The sequence below is a fragment of the Gorilla gorilla genome, chromosome 2 (genome assembly GCF_029281585.2).
Source record: "Gorilla gorilla gorilla isolate KB3781 chromosome 2, NHGRI_mGorGor1-v2.1_pri, whole genome shotgun sequence".
In the NCBI taxonomy this organism is placed as follows: Eukaryota; Metazoa; Chordata; class Mammalia; order Primates; family Hominidae; genus Gorilla; species Gorilla gorilla.
The window spans coordinates 38830734-38856170 of NC_086017.1; positions in this window are offsets into that span (position 1 = coordinate 38830734).

The window sequence follows — 25437 nt, forward strand, 5'->3', positions numbered from 1 at the left end:
AAAAATTAGCTGGGCATGGTACGGGTGCCTGTAGTTCCAGCTATCTGGGAGGCTGAGGCAGAGAATGGCTTGAACCCAGGAGGTGGAGGTTGCAATGAGCCGAGATCGTGCCACCGCACTCCAGCCTGGGAGACAAGAGCGAGACTCAGTCTCAAAAATAAAAAAAAGGAAAAAAAAATTTTCTCATTAGCTTCTTGCCCCTAGTGTTTCTGATTAAAAATCAACCATTAATTTAATTGTATCACTGTTTCCTGTATGTTGTCTTTGCATTCTTTGACCACTTTCTAGATTTTCCTTAATCTTGGTTTTCATCTGAGTATGTTTTTCCTTCCTATGATTTACTTCATATTTATCCTTCCTGAGATTAACCAAGCTGCTGCGATCTGTGAGTTGATGTCTTTTATTATTTGTGGAAAATTCTTGATTATCTTTTAAAATATTTCTTCTGCTCCTCTCTCCCTTTATTCCTTCTGGAATACCAATTATACACTTCTTAAACTGTTTGATAGTGTCCTCAGATCTTGAATAATGGTTCTTTTTTAACTCCTTTTACTCTTTGTATGTAAGTTTGGATAATTTATTTTGAATGTCTTCAAATTTACAGATTCTTTTCTCTTCTGTGTCCAGTCTGCTGCTAATCTCATATAAATATTTTTTCAAGTTTTATACTATCTTTTTTATTTCTAGCATTTACTTTAGGCTCATTTTTATAGTTTTTATCTCTTAAATTCTCCATCTGTTCATGCATGTTGTCTACCCTTTCCTTTATGTACTTTAACATATCTATTATAACTATTGTATGAGACTGGTGCACTGCCCGTTCATTGCACAGAGAGGGTGATCGTAGTTATTTTAAAATTCCTATTTGACAGTTCCAACATATGAGTTATTTGGGGTCTGTTTCCTTTAATAAGTTTTTCTCTTGATATTGACTCCTATTTTTCTGCCTTTTCATGAGTCTCAAATTTTTATCGAATTCTGAACATTGTATATAAAAATAGAAAAATAGAAACCGAAGAAAATAATATTTATGTCCAGAGAAAGACATGTCTCTTCTTCCATTGTGCTCTAGCATGTATTTGTGCATGTGGGAGATTGAAGAGATATGGTGAGTCAACTTAGGTTGTGTTTGAGACATGTTTGAGCTTTGTTCACCACAGGCGTGTCTTAGCTCTTCTGTTCCACCCTTGGACTTTGGCAGGCCATATGTATCTCAACTTGGGTGTGAGGGGAATTCTCTCTCAGCAATTTGTCCTCTCACCCCCAGTAGCATATGGTTAATGCTGGGCATGGTTGTGTGTGTGTGTGTTTTTTTTTTCTCAGTTCTCTCCACTATTCTCATAGTTCAGTAGGTACAAATCTTCACTTCAGGGGATTCTCTTTTAGCCTTTCCTTCAGCAGCAGACAGCCACAGGCTGGTGTTCAATCTAAGGTTAAGCTCCTTTGTGGGGTTTCTTTTAATCCTCTCACATACACCCTTAGACTTAAGCAGTCCCAGGGGATGTGCCTGGAGAGGCACTCTCTTAGCTCTCCTCCTCTTGCTCTAGTGGTAGACAGCTGTGGTACTTAGCATGAGGCCCAACTTGGCCTAGAACATTTTTCTCACTTCTCCCAGTCTGCCATAGTCTTTTCTATCATTGCTTCTCAGTTCTCCTGCCCTGTCCCTAGTTTTTCTCATGAATACTCATGAAGGCCTGTGGAAAAGAACTGGTTGTGGGGAGAGGAGTGGGTGGGTCCCCTTTCATTTGGGGATCTCAGGCTAAACCTGTACATATATGGTCTTAAAATTTGCTGAAAAGTTAGCAAGTTTCTTCTTACCTTCATCTAAAGTGGTTTCTTGATATATATTTTTTCCCATTCTGTAGGTTATCTGTTTACTCTGCTGATAGTTTCTTTTGCTGTGCAGAGCTCTTTAGTTAAATTGGGCCCATTTGTCAATTTTTGATTTCATTGCAATTGCTTTTGAGGTCTTAGTCACAAACTCTTTCCAAGGCCAACATCGAGATATGTGATCCCCATATTTTCTAGAATTCGTGCAGTTTGATATCTTACATTTAAATATGTAATCCATCTTGCATTAATTTTTGTATATGGTGAAAGGCATCCAATTTCATTCTGCATATAGCTAGCCATATAGTCTAACACCATTTATTGATTAGGCAATCCTTTTTCCTTTGCTTATTTTTGTCAGCGTTGTCAAAGTTCAGATGGCTATAGGTGTGCAACTTTATTTCTGGCTTCTCTATTCTGTTCCATTGATCTCTGTATCTGTCTTTGTACCAATACCATGCTGTTTTGGTTACTGTAGCCCTGTCATGTAGTTTGAAGTCAGGTAATGTGATGACTCTGGCTTTGTTCTCTTTACTTAGGATTACTTTGGTTGTTCAGCCTCTTTTTTGGTTTCCTAGGAATTTTAGAATAGTTGTTTCTAATTCCAGAAAATAATGTTGGTAATTTGATAGGAATAATGTTCAATCTGTAGACTGCTTTGGGCAGTATGGCCATTTTAACAATATTGATTCTTCTGTCCATGAGCATGAAATGTTTTTCCCTTTGTTTGTATCATCTATTTTATTTCTTTCAGCAGTTTTTTAGTTCTCTTTATAGAGATCTTTCACCTCCTTGGTTGGATGTATTCCTAGGTATTTTTCTTTTATATGTAGCTATTGTAAACAGGATTGCGTTCAAAAGACATGAGCAGACAGTTCTCAAAATAAGACTTACAAATGACCAACAAACATGTGAAAAAGTTTTCCACATCACTAATCATCAGAGAAATGCAAATCAAAACTGCAATGAGATATCATCTCATACCAGTCAGAATGGGTATTATTAATAAGTCAAAAATCCACAGATGTTGGCAAGGCTGTGGAGAAAAGGAAACACTTTTCCATTTTTGGTGGTAATGTAAATTAGTTTAGCTACTGTGGAAAAGTGTTTTAAGATTTCTCAAAGGACTTAAAACAGAACTATGTTAGACTGAGAAATCCCACTACTGGGTATATGTTCAAAGGAAAATAAATCATTCTACATAAAAAAGACACATGTACCTGTATGTTATTTGCAGCATTATTCATGATAGCACAGACATGGGAACAACCTAGAGTGGCCATCAATGTTGAATTGGATAAAGAAAATGTGGTACATAAACACCGTGGAATACTACACAACCATAAAAAATAATGAAATTATGTTCATTCCAGCAACATGGATGCAGCTGGAGGCCATTATCCTAAATGGATTAGCACAGGAGCAGAAAACCAAATACCACATGTTCTCACTTATGAGTGGGAGCTAAACATTGGTTACTCATGGACATAAATATGACAACAATAGACACTGGGGACTATAGAGATGGTAGGGAGGAAGGGTTGAAAAACCAACTGTTGGATACTATGCTCTGTTCCTGGGTGATGGGATCATTCATATTCCAAACCTCAGAATCACACAGTATACCCAGGTAACAAACCTGCACAGGTAGCCCTGAATCTAAAATAAAAGTTGAAAACATAAATAGTAAGTAGTTTCTTCTTTCTTCCACTACTCAGCTTAAAAAATGAAGCAGTCATGCTGTTTTGGTTACTATGGCCTTGCAGTATAGTTTGAAGTAAGGTAGCCTGATGCCTCCAGCTTTGTTCTTTTGGCTTAGGATTGACTTGGCAATGTCAGACCTTTTTTGGTTCCATATGAACTTTAAAGTAGTTTTTTTCCAATTCTGTGAAGAAAGTCATTTGTAGCTAGATGGGGTTGGCATTGAATCTGTACATTACCTTGGGCAGTATGGCCATTTTCACAATATTGATTCTTCCTATCCATGAGCATGGAATGTTCTTCCATTTGTTTGTGTCCTCTTTTATTTAGTTGAGCAGTGGTTTGTAGTTCTCCTTGAAGAGGTCCTTCACATCCCTTGTAAGTTGGATTCCTAGGTATTTTATTCTCTTTGAAGCAATAGTGAATGGGAGTTCACCATGATTTGACTCTCTGTTTGTCTGTTATTGGTGTATAAGAACGCTTGTGATTTTTGCACATTGATTTTGTATCCTGAGACTTTGCTGAAGTTGCTTATCAGCTTAAGGAGATTTTGGGCTGAGACGATGGGGTTTTCTAAATATACGATCATGTCATCTGCAAACAGGGACAATTTCACTTCCTGTTTTCCTAATTGAATACCCTTTATTTCTTTCTCCTGCCTGATTTCCCTGGCCAGAACTTCCAACACTAAATTGAATAGGAGTGGTGAGAGAGGGCATACCTGTCTTGTGCCAGTTTTCAAAGGGAATGCTTCCAGTTTTTGCCCATTCAGTGGGATATTGGGTGTGGGTTTGTCATAAATAGCTCTTATTATTTTGAGATACATCCCATCAATACCTAATTTATTGAGAGTTTTTAGCATGAAGGGCTGTTGAATTTTGTCAAAGGCCTTTTCTGCATCTATTGAGATAATCATGTGGTTTTCGTCTTCAAAACAGCATGGTACTGGTACCAAAACAGAGATATAGACCAATGGAACAGAACAGATCCCTCAGAAATAACACTACACATCTACAACCATCTGATGTTTGACAAACCTGACAAAAACAAGAAATGGGGAAAGGATCCTCTATTTAATAAATGGTCCTGGGAAAACTGGCTAGCCATAAGTAGAAAGCTGAAACTGGATCCCTTCCTTACACCTTATACAAAAATTAATTCTAGATGGATTAAAGACTTAAATGTTAGACCTAAAACCATAAAAACCCTAGAAGAAAACCTAGGCAATACCATTCAGGACATAGGCATGGGCAAGGGCTTCATGTCTAAAACACCAAAAGCAATGTCAACAAAAGCCAAAATTGACAAATGGGATCTAATTAAACTAAAGAGCTTCTGCACAGCAAAAGAAACTACCATCAGAGTGAACAGGCAACCTAGAGAATGGGAGAAAATTTTTGTAATCTACTCATCAGACAAAGGGCTAATATCCAGAATCGACAAAGAACTCAAACAAATTTACAAGAAAAAAACAACCCCATCACAAAGTGGGTGAAGGATATGAACAGACACTTCTCAAAAGAAGACATTTATGTAGCCAACAGACACATGGAAAAATGCTCATCATCACTGGCCATCGGAGAAATGTATATCAAAACCACAATGAGATACCATCTCACACCAGTTAGAATGGCAATCATTAAAAAGTCAGGAAGCAACAGGTGCTGAAGAGGATGTGGAGAAATATGAACACTTTTACACTGTTAGTGGGACTGTAAACTAGTTCAACCATTGTGGAAGTCAGTGTGGCGATTCCTCAAGAATCTAGAACTAGAAATACCATTTGACCCAGCCATCCCATTACTGGGTATATACCCAAAAGATTATAAATCATGCTGCTATAAAGACACATGCACACGTATGTTTACTGCAGCACTATTCACAATAGCAAAGACTTGGAACCAACCCAGTTGTCCATCAATGATAGACTGGATTAAGAAAATGTGGCACATATACACCATGGAATACTATGCAGCCGTGAAAAAAGTATGAGTTCATGTCCTTTGTGGGGACATGGATGAAGCTGGAAACCATCATTCTCAGCAAACTATCGCAAAGACAAAAAACCAAACACCGCATGTTCTCACTCATAGGTAGGAATTGAACAATGAGAACACTTGGACACAGGGAGGGGAACATCATACACTGGGGCCTGTCATGGGGTGGGGGGAAGGAGGAGGGATAGCATTAGGAGATGTACCTAATGTAAATGACGAGTTAATGGGTGTAGCACACCAACATGGCACATAATACTTATGTAACCTGCACGTTGTGCACATGTACCCTAGAACTTAAAGTATAATAGGTAAAAAACAAAACAAAAAATGAAGCAGCCATATATTACTTGTCATTTGGAAGAGGCTTGTCACATTGTGGATTTTAGTTCAATACTGGCTTTTTAAAAATTGCTTGATGACCTGTTCTCTCACGGGCTTTGAAAAGACTTTGGCTTTGTGTATTATCTGGCTTTTTGTGTCATTAAAGTAGGAGCAAATGTATCTTGTGGCTTTCTGTCCTCAACAGCAGTGGAAGTCCATAACTGCTTTTTAAAGTGTTTATCTCGGAAGGTCAGTGTAATGTACCTAGGAAGTGAATTGAGCCAGCATTATCATCTTCATTTTGCAATAAAGTGAAATCAGTTTCACAGGGTAGGAATAGATCAGAACCTGGATTCTTTTAACTATGTCTTTTCTCTTTTCTCTACTATTCTTGCTCTTTGTAGCCAGTTGTAAAACATAGCTCATTTAAAACCAATCACGTTGCAGCCCTAGCAGGGTACGATTATACCCTACAGTAATCCATACCACTGTACAGATTTAAACTGAATTGTGTGAGGTAGAGAGAAGTAGGAACAAAGCTCTCTGGTAGAAAAACTTGCCATACTCTTGAGGCTATCAGGCATATGCTCATAGTCATATATCTGGGTAATTTTGGCTTCTGTTTATGAAGCCATCTTCCAAGCATTAATTGTCTCACCACTGTTGCATTTAGTTGCAACAACTTTAAAAAGTGGAATGGCTAAGTTAGAGCCTCACTGGAATTAGAGCATGTAGTTCTAGGATGGCCAAAGCTAGCTGTTGAGATCATTAAATTTTGTTACTTTTTATAAGGATATCAATTCTCTGGTCATGAAATGAGCTTTGTGTTTTCATTGATAATTGACTCAAATTATTTGTTTAACAAAATTGTATAGCTCCTTGTTACAGAATATAAATACTCATATAAATTCCATGTAACTAATTTTTTTGCACCTAAATTTAGGATTATATTCAAATAGCAAATGCCTTGAAGTGCTCTGATACTGAGCTTCCCAGTTTTTGTTGAGCTAGTGACATATTTGTTTAATCAATTACACATATTGGTTTTTAAAACTACCTTTGTCTTTAAGCTTGACTTAAAAGGCCTAGGCTAAGCAAATTGAAGAATTTAGTTAGGCACAGCAATAGCTCTTGGTTAATGTAAACCACAAATAATTAGGATTCATGTGGCTGGCAATGTAACTTTTAATATAATGGACAGAATTTTATTAGTTTGCCCAGGGTTTATCCAGGGAAGTCCTCAAAGTCATTTTAAGGCCACTGGACAAAGATCTGTCGGTCTTCTTTATAAACTATGGCCTAAGCTACTTTTTAGAATATCAGGTTATGAGTATCTTTAAGAAACTAAAAATAGATTACTGTAGAAGTTCTTTTTTTTTCCCCAACTTTTATTTTAGGTTAATGGGTACGTGTGTAGGTTTGTCACATGAGTAAACTGCATGTCACTGAATTTTGATTCAATCACGCAAGTAGTGAGCATAGAGCCCAATAGGTAGTTTTTCAACCCTTGCCCCCATCTCACCCTCCCCACTCTAGTGGTCCCCATTGTCTATTGTTCCCATCTTTATGTCTATGGGTACTCAACATTTAGCTCCCACTTATAGGTGAGAACATGTATTATATGGTTTTCTGTGTTAATTCGCTTAGGATAATGGCCTCCAACTGCATCCATTTTGCTGCAAAAGACATGGTTTGATTCTTGTTTATGGCTTTGTAGTATTGCATGGTGTATATGTACCACAGTTTCTTTATTCAGTCCACTGTTGATGGGCATCTTGGTTGATTCCATGTCTTTCCTATTGTGAATAGTGATGTGATGAATATCCAATTGCATGTTTTTTTTGTAGAATGATTTATATGTATTTTTTGTATATGCAGTAGTGGGACTACTGGATCAATGTAGTTCTGTTTTAAATTCTTTAAGAAATCTTCAAACTCAAACAGTGGTTGAACTAGTTTACATTGCCACCCACAGTGTATAAGTGTTCCCTTTGCTTCTCCAGCTGGCCAATATCTTTTTTTTTTTGTCTTTTTGATATAGCCATTCTGCCTGGTGTGAGAGAATATCTCACTGTGGTTTTGATTTCCATTTCTCTGATAATAATGTTGAGTATTTTTTCATGTATTGGTTGGCTGCATGTATGTTAGAAGTTCTTAAGGCTGATGTGAAGTGTAGATGTTACAGCTTTCTTTCTTTGCACACATTCTCAGTTTGTAGCTATGGATAGGAAATTGAAGCATGAGTGAGTACTTCTGAGATTAGGGTCCCCAGCTTCTATTCAGCTATCCAGTTCTGCATAGCAGATGCCAATCCTTCCCCTAAACAATTTTTTTCCTCTGTGTACTGATTCTTATCTATCATGGGAGATTTATTTCAAGAAACACTAGTGGATGAGTCATGAAATATGATAGAAATGGATTTTAAAGGTGTTTTCCGAAAAGGGAAGAAATTCAGTAAAAATGATGTATAAAACAACCCACCCTATTCCTCAAACAATTAAATGTGAAATTGATCAGCTGTTACGTTGTATTATTCTCTATAATATGAGTTAGCAGCTTATAGGAGGGGAAAGACATGGGGTTGTTTTATTTAGAAATCATATTTTACTGATCAGTTTAAACTGTAGATCTTTCCAGCTAAAGGAGTAACTTTCAGCATTACTTCTAATACTTGCTAAATTAAAAACCTTTTTTAGTAGAATTTACCAAAAATTCTACATGTGATAAACATAAAACTAATATTTCTCGGTGTGTACTATTGGCTGAGTTATGTTAGCTCTTTTTTTAAAAAATTTTATTTTAGGTTTGGGGGTGCATGTACATTATCTCTGAAGCAGTGGTACTCAAAACGTAGTCCCCAGACCAGCAGCAGTAGCATAATTTGGGAAATCATTAGAAATGCAAATCAACATGAAATAAGCCATACATATTCAAAAGTATAAAATTTGATACCTTTTGGCATATGTAAAGCCCAAGAAATTACTATCATAATCAAAAGAATGAACACATCCATTACTCTCAGATGTTTCCTTGCGCCACTTGGTAATTCCACCTTTCCTTCCTCCTCATCTCCTGGTAACTACTGATCTACTTTCTGCCGTATAGATTATTGTTCATATTTCTAAAATCAATATGAATTAAATCATGTGTACTTTTTAAAGTTAATAGATTTTTAAAATATCATTAGGTTTACAGAAAAAAAATTGAGTGGAAAGTATAGAGAGTTTCCATGTGCTCACTCCCCTTGCCATTCCCTGATCAATTTCACCTATTTTTATTATCTTGGATTAGTGTGGTAAATTTTCTATAATTGATGAACCAATGTTGAGACATTATCATTCATTAAAGTCCATAGTTTACATTACAGTTCACTGTTTCTGTCATGTATTCTATGGGTTTTGACAAATGTGTAGTGACATGTATCTATCATTATGGTATCATACAGAATGATAGTTTTACTGCCCTAATAATCTCCTATTTATCCCTTGCTTCTCCTGAACCTATAGTGCTCACTGAGCCTTTTACTTCTTCATGATTTTTGCCTTTTTCATAATGCCATATGATGGGAATCATATAATGTGTAGTCATTTCAGATTGATTGGCTCCTTTGGCTCAGCTATATGCATTCAAGGCCCATTCATTTCTTTTCATGGCTTGATAGCTCATTTCTTTTTATCATTTTAATTAAATTATTTTTTTTTTTTCTGAGACAAGGTATTGCTGTGTTGCCCAGGCTGCTCAAACTCTTGGCCTCAGATAACCCTCATGCCTTGGCTTCCAAAGTGCTAGAATTACAGGTGTGAGACATTGCACCTGGTTTCATTTCTTTTTACCATGAGTAGTATTCTACTGTACACATGCCCTACAGTTTGTTTATTCACCTATTGAAGGATATCTTGCTTGCTTCTAAGTTTTGGTGATTATAAATAAAGCTGCTATAAACATTTGTATGCGGGTTTTTGTGTGAAATAAGTTTTCAACTAATTTGGGTAAATACGAAGAAGCATGATTGCTGAATCACGTAGTATGTATAATTTTGTAAGAAACTGCCAAACTGTCTTCCCAAGTAGCCTTACCATTTTGCATTCCCACCAGTAATGATAAGAGTTTCTTTTGCTCTACATTCTGATCAGTATTTGGGGTTGTGAGTGTTTGGGATTTTGGCCATTGTAATAGATATGTAGTAGTATCTCATTGTTGTTTTAATTTGCAGTTCCCTCATGACACATAAAATGAAGCATCTTTTTATACTGTTACTTTTTGTCTGTGTATCTTCCTTTATAAGGAGTCTTTTTAGATGTTTTGCCAATTTTTAATTTTTTTCTCATTGTTGGATTTCAAGAATTCTTATATATTTTATGTCAATCTTTTATCTGATGTGTTTTTTGTGAAGATTTTCTCGAAGCTTTTGACTTGCCCTTTCATTCTCTTAATTTACTATTTTTTGACTGACCTCTTTTATTAAGCAAAATAATTTTAAGAATGGTCTATGTTGTTGCATATATAGTTTTTAACACTGATAGTAGTATTCCATTGTACCAACATACTGTATCATAATTTACTTATCACTTTAACTGCTGCTAGATATTTTGGTTGTTTCCAGTTTTTGACTATTACAAGTAAAGGTGGTATAACATTCATGTACATTTTTTTTTTTTGAGACTGGGTCTTGTTCTGTCATCCAGGCTGCAGTGCAGTGGTACAATCACGGCTTACTGCAGCCTCAACCTCCCAGGCTCAATCAGTTCTCACACCTCAGCCTCCTGAAAAGCTGAGACTATGGTGCATGCTGCCACACCTGACTAATTTTTGTATTTTTTTCTAGAGATGAGGGTCTAACTATGTAGTCCCAGCTGGTCTTGCCCTCCTGGGCTCAAGCAATCCACCTACCTCAACCCCCTAAATTGCTGGGATTACAGACGTAAGCCATCATGCCTGGCGACAAGTTTCTGTATGGAGACATATGCTTTCATTTTTCTTGTGTAAAGACCTACGTGTGGAAGAACTATACCCTATGGTAGGTGTATGTTTAATTTTTTTAAGAAGCTGCCAAGTGTTTTTTCCAAAATGGTTGTATCACTTTATATTCCTACTAGCTTTGTGTGTGTATTCTAGTTCCTCTACATCTTCACTAACAGATGGTATGATCAGCCCTCTTAATTTTTGTAATTCTAATAGATACGTAATGCAACATGAACTTGAATACTTTAGCTTTCTAATAATTCACAAAGGTGATTGTATAAGTTCCAACTTGGTTCTTCTTTTTCAACATTTAGAGGAAGTGTAGAAATTATCATTTAAAAAGATAAAAATAATTTGAATTTTCTGCCTTCTGTCATTTTATCTGGAGTGATAGTTCTCAACATGCTATCTAGGGGCTTCTGGAGGCCCTGTTGCAGAGGATCTACAAGGTCAAAACTCTTTATGTCTTAACATCAGATGATTTTTTTTTAAATTTCATTATTTCACAAGTGTGCACTGAGTTTTCCAGAGACTGCTTAATGAGTGGTGATGTGATTTATCTGACAGCTGGTAGAATGTGTGCTTGTGCATTTTTGTATATTTAAAAATTCTCAGTTTTAATTCTGAATATGATAAATGTTGATGCACTTAACCCTAAATAGGGAAAGCCTCCTTTGACTCTTCAATGATTTTTAAGGATATAAAGTGGTTCTGAGACCAGATATCTAAACAAAAGTTAAAGAAAAAAATGTATAATAAAATATGGAGATGTATAGAAATGAGACAAAGCAAATAATGTGAAAGAAAAAGAATGTCTTCAAACTTCAAAATGTACTATATTTTCTTTTTCAAACTGTGAAGGGAAGGGAATCTAAGCACATCTATACATGCTGTTTTTGGCCCTAGAGGCCTGGCCTTTATTCCGATGTTGGCAGAATTCTGGTTTCTATAGCACTAGACTTGCTGTTTCATTGCTTTATCCTAGGGTCATATTTAACCCATAGCCTCTTTCCACTGTGCCTGGACAAATGGAGCATTTTTCAAAGTTTATGAGAAGTGCCACTAGTTAACTTGCTTCCAATATGAAAATATGACCACAGGGACTGAGAAAAGTTGGGGTTTGATATTGAAGCCCACTCTGCTTCTCTGAGAGCTGTGACAGCAGCTGGGATTCTGTCATCCTGGGAAATCTTAGGGATCAATAGAGACATAAGCAGCAATGACTGTCAAAGGGAATATGATGTTTTCTGTTTCTTCATGTCTATTTGTATATTCATTATTTGTTAATATGTACATGGTTTCACTTGCATGAAGAGAGGGTTTCAGAATGAGTAATCAATATTTTTCACCTCTTGATTGGTATCTTGAGTAGTCGTGGGGCTGGTAGGTGATGCTTCTAATTTCTACCTCGGCACCCTTTGGTTCCCATAGCCTCAGTTGCTAGGTTTGCCATACAAGACTGAGATTTACAAAGCTATGGGAGGAACAAATGGTTGCAAAATTCTACTAAAACAAATCAGGGTAATTAATTCTTTGTTTAATAATGTCACTTACTGTTTGTGTAAGTGCCACACCAGTTTCTTTTGCTATTTATAACATTTCTTTTCTAATGTTAAAAATCTCCCCAGAGCACAAATCTAAAATATAAAACATTTAGGCAAATGAAATTAAGTCCCATTTTTTTAAGATGTAATTAATAGTTTCTTAAACTCTTTGCAGATCTTTAACTTGCTTTTACTTCCAACAACTACAATGTTCATTCTTCTTTATATTTGTAAATACAATATATTTTTTCCTCCTGAGGTTAACTTGAGGCATTCAAATGAAAACAACTGAATAAGGGTTTTAAAAATAAATTAGCCATACATAAAAATATAATTTTGTGTTTTATGTATTCTTGTAGATGTGGGATTTGGTTTTAGTCCAATAATTATATTAAATCTCAATATTTTAGAATGAAAATATATCCCTTAGTTCTAAAGGCAATTTTAAGCAGTCAAATTTTAAGTGCTTACCTGGATCTTTCCCAAGTGTTCTTCAGATTAAATTAACCAGATACTTACAAATCTACAAATTATTTCAACAGTATCATAACATGATTAAAGATTCAAGAGTAAATAAGCCTAAGGAGCGACACTCACAGCATAAGAAAATATTTAAGACTCTAAGAAACAAGATTAAAGGTGGAAATATTGGTACATATTTTATATCCTCTACTTTCACTAAGATAAATTAAAATTACTAATACACAATGGGGAAAGTATTCCTGATTCAGTAAATGGTTCTGGGGTAGCTGGCTAGCCATATGCGGAAGAAGGAAACTGGACTCCTACCTTTCAGTGTATACAAAAATTAAAGATGGATTAAAAATTTAAATATAAGACCTCAAACTATAAGAATCCAAGAAATCAATGTAGGAACACCATTCTGGACATTGGCCTTGGGAAAGAATTTATGACAGTCCTCAACAGCAATTGCAACAAAAACTAAAATCTACAAGTGGGACCTAGTTAAACTAAAGACCTTCTGCTCAGCAAAATAAACTATCAACAGAGTAAAGAGAAACCCTACTGAATGAGAGCAAATATCCACAAACTATGTAGCCAACAAAGCTCTAATCTCCAAAATCTATAAGGAACTTAAATAATTGAACGAGACAAAAAAAAAAAACAAACCAACAAACAAACAAACAAAAAACCCACCACCATTTAAAAAAATGGGCTAAAAACATGAACAGATGCTTTTCAAAAGAAGACATACAAGTGACCAACAAACATGTGAAGAAATGCTCCACATCACTAATCATCAGAGAAATGCAAATGAAAACCTCAGTGAGATACCATATCACACTAGTCAGAATATCTTTTATTAAAGAATCAGAAAATAACAGATGTTGATGAGGCTGCAGAGAAAAGGGAATGCTTATACACTGTTAATGAGAAGGTAACTTAGTTCACCCATCATGGAAAACAGTTTCGAGATTTCTCAAAAGGCTTAAAACAGAACTACCATTTGACCCAGCAACCCCGTTACTGCGTATATATCCAAAAGCAAACAAACCATCCCATGAAAAAGACACATGCACTCACATGTTCATTGCAGCACTATTCACAATAGCAAAGACATGGAACCAACCTAGGAGCCCATAAATCATGGATTAGATTTATATATATATATGTGTGTGTGTGTGTGTGTGTGTGTATATATGTGTGCGTATATATGTGTGTGTATCTATATATACATATATATGTATATATATGGCACATATATATACATATATATGTATATATATATATATATGGCACATATACACCATGGAACACTACACAGCCATAAAAAGAATACAATCATGACCATTGCAGCAACATGGATGCAGCTGGAGGCCATTATCCTAAGCAAATTAATGCAGAAACAGAAAATCAAATACCGCATGTTCTCACTTATAAGTGGGAGCTAAACATTGGGTACTCATGGACATAAAGATGGCAGCAGTATACACTGGGTATGTATTAGTCCATTCTCACATTGATATAAAGAACTTACTGGATAATTTATGAAGGAAGTAGGTTTAATTGACTCACAGTTCCACAAGTCTGGGGAGGCCTCAGGAAACTTACCGTCATGGGGGAAGGTGAACGGAAAGCAAGCTTGTACCTTCTCACGTGGTGGCAGGAGAGAGAAGAATGAACAAAGGAAGAACTTGCAAAACACTAATAAAACCATCAGATATCATGAGAACTCACTATCACAAGAATTGTATGGGGGAATCTGCCCCATGATCCAGTCACCTCCCACTGGGTCTCTCCCTTGACATGTGGGGATTATGGGGATTACAATTCAAGATGAGATTTGGGTGGGGACACAGCCAAAGCATGTCAGGGGACTACTAGAGTTGGGTGAAGGGAGGCGACAAGGGTTGAGAAACTAACTGTTGGATACTATGCTCGGTCCCTGCATGACAGAAACATTCATACCCCAAACCTCACCATCACACAATATACCAGGTAACATACCAGCCCATGTACCTCCTGAATCTGAAATAAAAGTTTAAAAATAAATAAATTGCTAATACAAAATAGAATAATGGCCTATGCCATCAGCTTGTGCTTACGGTTCATTAGTTATCACTGGCAAAACCATGGCATTCTGTGTTCTAAACACTATGGTCACTGTGTTTATTCAGCATGCACTTTTGAGCTACCTCTATGATAATGATTATGTTATTAGGATGATTATATTACTGTATTCTGTGTATAGATCACAAATACAATTTTATGATTATAGTTTTACAGAAATTATAAATATATGGTAGTATCTTAAAATGTATATACCCTCTATTATTTTTTGAATATTAATATGTGTTTAGATAACCATATTTCCTTCATGAGATTATATGATTGGCATATAAGAGCTGAAAGTATATTTTATTCAGGTAAAATACAAATCTGCTAGTTGAATGTTCTTATTCTTACAAAATAAAATTATTAAATTTTTAAAAATCTAACATTAATGTTTTTTAATTTTTCATAAACTGAATGAAATCTATAGGCAGGAGACAGTAACAATATGTAGAAAAGCAAGATAATATGTTGTGGTCATGGTTGTTATTTCAATATTGCAATTACTGTATAGAAGTGACTTATTATCAGATAGAAATTGCATGGTATAAAAAAAGTAAAACCAACTAAAAGACAAATGTGTTATGATACATGGAGCTGACTGGGTGCAGTGGCTCATGCCTGTAATCCCAGAACTTTGGGAGACCAAGGGGGAAAGATCCCTTGAGCCCTGGAGTTCAAGATCAGCCTGGGGGTGTCTGTGGTCCCAGCTACTACTCGGGGGGCTGAGGTGAGAGGATTGCTTGAGCTGGGTGGTTGACATTATAGTAAGTCATGATCATGCCACTGCACTCCAGCCTGGATAACAGAGTGAGACCCTATCTCAAAAAATATATATATATACATGGAATTTTAAAATTGAGGGTGGTATGATCAGCCTTGTAGCCACAGGGTTCCCTGTGTTGTGTCTGATTTCATCTTTCTCCTATAGCCAACATCTGTTCAACTCTTATGTCTTTAGCGCATAAAAATGAACTGTATAGGTTATTTGATGTGAGAATGTATACCTTTGGGGAATGTGTGTGTGTGTGTGTGTGTGTGTGTAGGGGGAGGGTAATAAAGTTCAGGCACCTTTTGTGAGTACCATTGTCAGAGACTGACCTTCCATGCTAGATCTGCCTGGCACTAGCCACCCTAATGAATCATCATGAAGCCCAGAACTAGTTTTGCTTTGATTGGCTCTCATCATTAAAAAGGAGGTATTCTTAAAAAATACATAAATAAAAAAATTGAGAGTATGCTTTAGGTGCATTATTCCCTGCCTGAGATGCTAACAAGTTACTGGGTCTGAGGGATGGAGAAGGCCAGAATGGCCAGCTAAGCACTCAGGAGAATGGGGAGCAGGGCACCAATGGAGCAGTGCAGAGAGCCCTCCCTTCCCTTCTCTCTCACTGATTTTACCAGTGAAACTCACCAGTAAAACATTCCTGAGCCTTTGGCATCCCAAATGTAATGAAGTCACCTTTCTCCTATTTAAGAAATTACTGGGCCAGGCGTGGTGGCTCATGCCTGTAATCCCAGCACTTTGGGAGGCCAAGGTGGGCGGATCACGAGGTCAGGAGATCGAGACCATCCTGGCTAACACAGTGAAACCCTGTCTCTACTAAAAATACAAAAAAATCAGCCGGGCGTGGTGGCACATGCCTGTAGTCCCAGCTACTCGGGAGGCTGAGGCAGGAGAATCACTTGAACCTGGGAGGCAGAGGTTGCAGTGAGCCGAGATCACACCACCGCACTCCACCCTGGGCGACAGAGCAAGACTGTGTCTCAAAAAAAAAAAAAAAAGTAATTATTACAGTGCCAGCAATAGAAAAGTTTCCCTAAATATTTATAGAGTGGTTTTTGAATAGAACTTTGAATTACTTTATATAGAAAAGGAAATCATTTGTGAACCTGTACACTTTATCATTAGTTTAAAAATTATGAGCCATTGCAGGTTAGATTCTGATCTTGAGCAATGGGCAATATTGATACAGTTCAGAGCCACTAGTGTAGTATCAATGATATGAGAGGCATGCCAGTGTCACAAAGTGGATCAAGGCAGAGGATCCAAGGACAAGCCAGGCAGGACAAGCAGGACAGGAGTTGGAATCAAGGACAGGGATTCCAAGAATGAAATAAATTCTATTTTGCAGTTGGCTGCCTTCATTCTCCTCCTGGTTGTATTAAAGTGGTTTTCCAACTGGGTTTCGAAGCCTTGAGGTCCTAGGGAGAGAGAAGGGAGCAACACTGTATGTGTAAGCCAGTGCTGTGTCAGAGTTGACTTACACTAGCTAAAGAGAGCTACTGTGTGCCTTTGTTCCCAAATCCAGTTCCATGACTTCACATTAGTGGCTTTAAATTGGCCACAGTGGGACTATTCATAGAAAAAACCACCAAATGCTGCAAATCAGAGCTACCCCATCTACTGAACCATATACCGGAACATTTCTGGATAGAGTTTCAGGCATCCTAGCAAGAAAATATTACATTTAACAGCAAAAAATGGCAAAAGAAACTTGGTTTATGAATTATCTATCTTCTACTTTTGTATTATGGTTTTTATATTTAAAGACTAAATATGTCTGGTGTTAGTTCGTTCACATTTAATTGGCAATTGTAAGAGACCAAAAGCAAGAGAGTACCATCTAGGAGTTATAAACTCTTTAGGATTAATGTTTGTCAAAGAACTAAAATGATTCATACTATCTACTCAAAAGTAAAAATATATGTATATTTTTCCTTACTGACTTTATGTGGGGCTTTGTTTAGCTCAGTGCTTTTCAGATGTCATGTCCATACAGATCATCTGGGGATGTTGTTACATACAGATTATCTAGGGATGTTGTTACATTCAGATTCTGTTTCTCTAGGTATGGAATGGGCCTAAGATTCTGCATTTCTAACAAGCTCCCAGGTGATGCTAGGAACCATATTTTGACTAGCAAAGATTTAGCTATTTGTGACAATTAGAGGAAAGCAAATAAACAAAAAGTCAAACAGATGCATTTTTAAAAATCTAGTTTCTAAGAAAGTAAACTCTGGAAAGAAAATTATATATTTTATCTTTGCTTTGAGGATCTTTGAATCTGGGCTATTGCACTTTTTCTTTTCTTTTCTTTTTTTTTTGGCAGATGTTTGTTGAGTTCACACAATACAATAAAAGACTAAATGAGCTGGAAACATTAGCGATCCCAATTATACAACTCACTGACTACCCATAAGCCTGAACAATGAAAAGCATTTTGCGTGCTTTACTCATTTAACTTCATTTAAACCCTTGTTGGCATCTGAGTTGCATTAATGTGATAACACTTGTGTAGCAATTAATAAACTGTGGCAATTGTGAACATTTCTGGTATTTGTCATATTGAATGAGAGCAGGCTCTGGGCATCTAATATTTTGCTCATTTTCTGAGGTTAATCTGGCTTTCTAGAAGATATATATACATTTTTTTCCCATTTTACTTTGTACAAGTATTCAAAGTTATGGCTTCGTCGTTTCACCAGAACTTTAGTTTTGGAAGTCATTTGTAATAGATGACTTTCAAGCAGTTTCTTCTTTTTTGCTCTGTTTGTTAGGAAACTCATTGAATCTTCAAGAATGTAATCATATTGTACCCACACAAATGCACATCCAACACTCACAAAGGTTACAGAAGCTGTGTGTTCTCCATTGCCCTGAGCCTTGTAAACTCAAGCTTATTAAAAGGAAATGGTGAGCGCGTTCTGCATAATACGGTATCCAGTGCTAACAATACTGGATATTGTATCAACTCCACTGCTTCAGAATTGACTGTGTGACTGATAGAAGGTTTGGGAAAGAGAAAAAGCTTCCTTTCCAAATTTGAGGATAGACAGTATATTACCCAGAGGAATAGCTGATGATTTTTCAGCACTGAAATGCAGCATTGTTCTCATAACAACCAAACTGGTGTTTGGAACTTCGATTTAAAATAGCTAACTTACCACCTTCAGGCATTGGAAAATGCTTATTGATTTATTATTTCCTATCCCTGGGATAATAGGAAATGGATTTCTTTGCTTTTACCCACATATATTGCAGTGTTCTGCACAGATTAAGGCTATCCTGTTACCCAGTATTAAGTATAAAAACATTTAACTTTCTGGCTGAGTGTGTGTATAGGTCTACATCATGAATGCAAGAATAATTTTCTTTTAAAGTAACTTGACCTCACAGTGCACATAGGTTGGTTCTGGTAAGTTCTCAAATCAAGTATCCTTTTATTAGAGGAAATAAGAACCTCTGTCCCAGCTCTGTGATCTGTTTAATTATTCATGGTTTCAAGATTCCTGCTTACCATCTTACCATTTCTCATCATAATGTGTTAAAATCACTTTACTGTGTTATTTTTTGAATACTACTCTTGTCAGGAGAAATTCTTGGCCTATTTGTATAATCAGAAAAATTCTGAGCAAGACATATTTTCTAAAGCAATGTAAGGAACCCACAAAAAATATTTCTTAAGAAAACATGAGAAAAAAGAAGGTAGAAAGAGGGAAGAAGAAAGGGAAGAAGGAAAGAATGAAGAAAATAAAAATTTAAAAAGGAAAATATATTACATACAACATAAAATGAACCTTGAAAGCTATCAGGTGAAGTTTGTTTTCTCAGGATCTGTTGCTATATTAAACATTGTCACTTTATTGATACTTTCCTAAGAAGTTCAGCTTTATGATTTAGTGAGTAAGCAATTCCATATATCTGCCACCACTGCAAGGTGGATATTAAGTATGCCCAAGTATCAAATACTTCTACTTCAGGTTCAGATTGGTTATGAAAAAAAAAAGAGAGGAAGATGGTGGTATGAAGCATGAAGAAAAACAGGAGAATCAATTGATTCTAAAGAAATCTCTAAGGATCATCCAGCTCTAAACCAGATTGCTGTTCATAGAGCTAGGGCATCATTATTCCATGAATCACTCCAGTATTTCTTATGGTAAATTCCAGGTCAGCAGCTTCTTTTGTAATACCTTTAAGCACCAAGACTCAACATTTCTACATTAATGGAAAAAAACAAAATCATTGCTATTAATATAAACATAGATGATAGTGAACATACTTTGTGTTGGTGTTCAAGAATGTTCCAAAGGAAACTTAAAGTTTGCTAGACAAATCAGAACAATAGATAGGGATTGACTGTTAAATACAGCTTGAATATTGACTCTTGGGAAGGTATCTAGGTTGACTTGTGTCTTACTTGCCAAGTGGTTCTTCCTGTATCCTGAGCTACAGAATGGCCTACCAAGAATTTGTTGATCAATGTAGATGTGCCACTGGTTATGGCACAGTTTATGAGCTCAGCATGCAGAGGCCTGATTTTGTACCTCAGATGAAAGCAAATACTGAGTCCTTATAGTACATTTTCAATGCCTGTCACTTGACTACCAAGAAAGGTATTTTTTTTAACCTTCTCTGTAATTTTTACTTTTTCGTGACTGAGGAAGAGGTGATGGAATTACATTATCCTTAAGCTTAGCAAGAAGATAAGACTTTTCTTCTCAAACCTTTCCATTAAGGCAGATTTCTCTGTTTCCATTATTTTCTGGAGACATTTTTAGACTACATTCTGGTTTCATCTCTCTTACAATAATGTGTTCAAGTCACAATTAGCTCTTTAAAATTTAGAGTTTCTCTGATGATTTCTTTCTGCCTTAGTGGTTAAAAAAAGTTGATTTTTTACCCCTCATTACCCACATCTTCAAAAGAATGCAAAGTAGGGCAAATTCCCTTTGTTTCCTTAGTGAAAAAAAAGTATCAATCATGAGTTCTCAGTTCTGATTCAGAAAGAATGTTATATTCACTTGAGTCCTTGGCTCTGACCAAAGGAACAGATCATTGCTAGTCCTCAAAACTATTCAGGCTCCTTACGATAGCCAAAGGCACATATTTTGGAAATGTTTTAGATTTATAGAAACACTGTAAAAATAGTACAGACTTCCCATATGCCCCACAAGTAAAGTTCATCCACCTTAAACTCATCTTGTCTATGACAATTTCTCAGACTTTCCTTGGTTTCGATCTCCTTGACAGCTTTGAGGAGAATGGGCCATATATTTCAAGGTATTTTGTAGAATCCCCATTAACTGGGTTTTTACTATTTTTCTCATGGTTAGATGGAGGTTATGGCTTTTATCAACATCGATATTCTGATTATTATATTGTACTATAGTTTTGCAAGATGTTATAATTGGAGAAGACTGTAAAGAACATAGAGTTTTCTCTGTATTATTTGTTACCATTATTAAGTGAATTCAAACTTATCTCAAAATTAAAAGTTAATTTTTAAATATAAAAAAGTGATCCTAAGTATTGAGGAGACTTTATGCAGAATCAAATTCTTAAAATAATGTTATTATAATAATGCTATAAGTTGACAGTTTTCTAGTTTCTTATTTAGAAAAAGTAAGTTGTGATGCACTATACACATTGAAGATGCCATTTATTATGTCTGGATTAAACAATTTCATGCAATGTTGTGGATAAAGATGTAAGTAGTGAAAGAATAGGAATATGTATGAGAATAATACACACCAGCTTTGGGATAAAGCCTAGGTTTAAGGAAAGAGGGAGAAAATAGAAATAGATGGGTATGATGAAGCCTTAGTTGTATCTATTTTTTGTGTTTTCAAAAAATGGTGCTAAAATAAAAATAGTAAAATGTTATATGTTACTTTCATCCATGTATATAGTATATTATTTTTTCTTCAGTTGGAACTATTTCAAAATTAACAATGCTTTCAATAGACACAAATGAATACATTTGATAAATTATACTGTTACTGTAACCTAGCTTAGCTAGTCTACATAATTGAACCATTTTGGTTCTGTAAAAGTTACTTTAACTTAAAAACAAATTTTATTTCACTTTTACCATATGAAAATGAAATAATTAGAATGAAAAAGTATTTTAACTAGAGCTATATGAAGCACCGTGGATGTGTAACATTTTTCATATTATAATGGGATTAGATTAGTTAGAAAATCTGAAGAAATATGAAACTAAAAATTGATTAGATTGCATAGTTTTTATTCGTCACCAAATGAGATTTCATTATTGCATTGTCTGTACAATTTATCCTTGCAATTTAACTCATCTGGAGTTCAAAATGTACAGAGCAGTAGTTTTAGTCCGGAACATTCTTTTTCTTTTCTTTTTTATCTTTTCTAAATCACTTCGCCCCAAGGCATCCCCCCAGCCAATCTGGCAGGAAACATAATCTTGCCATTTCAGGGATTCTTCCCTAAGCTATATAGGATTTTACAAGTTTTCTGGCCTCTTTGGTTCTAGAAAAATTGGGAAGTAACTAGGACTTTTGTCAGTGGGGTTCACCACCTGTATTAACAGATGTCTCTCCTGAAAGTCTCTGGCATCTGTCTCCTCAGTCCAGCTGCTCCAACAACCCAAGAGATGCCTCTCACCATTGTATTTTCCACAGTCTGCCGCTCACAGTCCATAGCCATGTCTTCTTACTCTGTCCTTATGTGCAAGGGAATGGACACTTATGCCATGTCCTCCAAGACTCATGTTCAGACTGTCCTTGAGCTGAGCTGCTTCTACCTCCACAATTCACTGCATCTTCCTTGTGTCTGCTGTCCCTGCAAGCATAACCTCACACAATGGGCTTTGATCTTTTCTGAAATAAGAGAGGAGAAGGGACATTCTAGCAACCTTTTTTTCCCCCTTAATATAATTACAAAACCAATATTCCAAACCAAAGTTTAAGCAAGTATAAAAACAATACTGATAATGGAAGTTATCTGAAATTCTCCCCAGCACTAATACAAGTGGTTACAATTCTATTATGAAGGAGACAACCAGTTTTGGAGTGATCTGTAGACAAATCACAAATTTATATGCGTAGCCTAAAATGAAGGAATATTTGAAGCCAGCTGAATGAATTGATTTCAACTTTGTGGTTTCAAAAAATGTTTAAAAATTATTTCTCTATGTGTAGGAAGAAAGACAGGATATCAGAAAGAATACCCATTAATAAGAGAACGAGAAAATAAATTAATTTTAATTCTGAAGTGGACATGTGAGAACACTTTATAAGAAAAATGAGGACATTCAATATTAACAGCTAGAAAGTGATAAAAGCAAGCTAAAAGAGTGGAGGAAAAAGAAAAGGGCATGGGCAGAAGTTTACAACTCTGATTTTCAACTTGGGGTGGGATAAAATAAATCCATTGTAATTTAGTTTTCTTGAATAATGATATTTCTGTTCACAGTGAGAACCTAGACATGACTGTCAAAGGCAAGCATGTTTCCAAGAAAGCTTCTTTTGAATGGAATTGGAGATCTCTAATGAAGTTGTACTCTTGCCTTAGTAGAAACGCATTTCTTTTTCTAGAAGGCAGCTAAGACAAGCTATATTTCATCAGAGGAGTAACTTCACACACACAATTTAATCCAGACTGATTTCGTGCATGTCCACATATGATAAGGGATAATCAAACGTTTAAGTGAAATCATTTTTTATTGACTTGTCTACAAAGGGAAAAAATCAGCTTAGTGCATCTGCTATCGTCCGTAGCAGAGGTCAGCAAACCTTTTCTGTAAATGGCCGTATAGAGTATATTTTAGTCTTTGTAGGCCACACAGTCTCTGTCACAACTACTAACTCTGCTTTTATAGCAAAAAAGCAGCCATAGACAATACATAAACAGATACATGTGACTGCTTTTCAGCAAAACTTAATTGACACAAATGAGCAGCTGCTAGATTTGATCCATGGACTATAGTTTGCTGACACCTGACCTAAAATATCTTAAAGCCTAAAGATATTGGCCCATTATTGTTGTTCTGGAAAAATTTTACCAAGGATGCTTTGAGAAAAACATAGGTTCAGAAGCTTGGGAACTGTGTGTTGTTGATTGAATTAATCTTGGCTGATCTGTTTATAAGCATGGCTCTACACAAGTACAGTTCTTCAAGACTGCAAATATTTCATCCAGTCTTATACTTTTTATAAACTTTAAAATGGTATGCATTTTTGCTGCTGTGTACAGAGCATGTGTTTTTGAGTGATAGCATATTATAAATAACAACTCCCTCATTGATCTATTGCCCATTTTTCCCCTCTAATTTGAATTGTTTTATTCTTTTTCTTTTTCATGAAGTCTTTTAAGTTGATTGAAAAGCACAGTGAAACTCAATTGGGAAAGAATTACAATTAAATAGTCTCAAAAGTAGAACTAATTAAGAAATTCTGTACAGAAGAGTTAGAATGTAGAACTAAGGTTCAAAATTTTAAATTATGCAAAATTTACTTCATGTATATATACATTTATTTAAATGATTTACAAAAGTCCTAAAGTATATAAGATTTTGTGATAGGTACTGTAAAGGACACACAGAATATAAAATATGTGAAAATTATCTCGTTTAACAGGAAACAGTTGAAATTGCACTGCTCATAGGTGAAACTGGCAGGTGTAAAGCAACATTTCAGAATCTGGTTTCTCTTTATGTAAATTCTGGGCATTCAGCTGGTAGCACAGGGGAATTTTCCTAAAAGAAGTTAACCAACCTCCCTTTGTCAGGAAGTAGTTGGCTAATGAACGTCTTTCCTAATTCCAATAAAACCTGTAGATTAACAGACGAAGGCCTACAAACTTTCTCTGTTCCCAATCTTCCTAGCGCTTCCTTTAATAGCTAATACCATTCTGCTACAGTTCAACCATACACTAAATCCTGTTAACTTTAGATGTTTCCTTTTTTTCTCACTGAAATAAACCCACTGAATTAGGACAAAAAGAAATTTGTCTTCTGTAGCCTTTAAAATGTTTTTAATGAGGAAGTAGAGTACTCAATTGATTCTCCTCAAATTGAATATCTAAATAATGTTAACATTATAAAGTCTCCAAATCTGCCTATTTTTCATTTTTCAACAATTGTCAGGACGCAGAACATGGTATCATGGAAAGATTACAGCCATTTGTCTTGGGTACATTGTGCATGGCTTTAAAAAACAAAAACTTTAAACCTTTAATTTCAGCTTTTTTCATTACCAAAGAATGTGTCAGATTAATGTCCTCACCTCACTTCTGATGTGGATAGTAGACAGGAGGTGAGAGTAAGAGGTGGGGTGAAAATGGGGAATGGTACATATTATGGGTTGAATTGTGTCCCCAAAAAGAATGTGTTGAAGTTCGAATCCCCAGTACCTCAGTATGTAATCTTATTTGGGTATTTGCAGAGGTAATCAAATTAAAATGAGGTTATTAGGGTGGATCCTAATCCAATATGACTGGTGTTCTTATAGAAAGAGGAAATTTAGACACAGAGATAGATGTGTGCAGAGAGAAGACTACATAAAGAGAAAGAGACATAGGGAAAATGTTATGAAGACAGAGAGCAGATTGAAGTGATGCATCTATAAGCTAAAGAATGCCAAAGTTTGCCAGCAGCTACGTGAGGGGCATGGAACAGATTCTCCCTCAAAAGCCTCAGAAGAAACCAACCATGCCAACACCTTGGTCTCAGAATTCTAGCCTGCAGAAT